The sequence below is a fragment of the Amphimedon queenslandica genome, unplaced genomic scaffold (assembly GCF_000090795.2).
Source record: "Amphimedon queenslandica unplaced genomic scaffold, v1.1 AMPQUscaffold_13213, whole genome shotgun sequence".
Classification (NCBI taxonomy): Eukaryota; Metazoa; Porifera; class Demospongiae; order Haplosclerida; family Niphatidae; genus Amphimedon; species Amphimedon queenslandica.
The window spans coordinates 66,450-67,076 of record NW_003546551.1 but is presented as its reverse complement, the minus strand read 5'-3'; positions in this window follow the sequence as shown (position 1 = coordinate 67,076).

The window sequence follows — 627 nt, the reverse complement described above, 5'->3', positions numbered from 1 at the left end:
TGTGATATTAGAACTGTTAATAAAACTGAAACCGCTATCATCAATACAAGTCACATTAGTTTTGTTCATATCTTCAAAACCTGATTGACCTGTTATGGCTATGCCACTCACATTTTTAAAAACACCATTAGTGGCATTAAAGTGATCGTATTCACCATCTGCAATTATGAGCTCAAAAGAAATGCTAGGATCGAGCTGCCTCTGATACTGGACTACACCTAGCCCAAGGTCAAGTGTTTCACAAGGTTCAGTCACAGCTCCACATGATGATGAGTTACTGGATAATGGTGAAGAATTATCCACATAGACAGTAATGGAGGCAGTAGATGTCGCCAAAAACAAGACTAACAGATATGTGAACATTTTGGTTCCTGATTCTGAATATAGACTAATCTAGATAGGTACATATATCATCTTATTGTATTTAAAAGAGTTTCAAGCCCACCTTTTAAAAAATGACAAGTTACCACCTGTCACCTGAAAAAGCGGGAGGGAGGGAAATGTGACCACTGGTATGCATGCACTATGCAGGCCATGCCCAATTGCCACTATTCATAATGACTATAAAAACAGCATAGAGCTAGCACAACGTCATGTATACTAAAGTTTCAGTAGAATTTATTATTA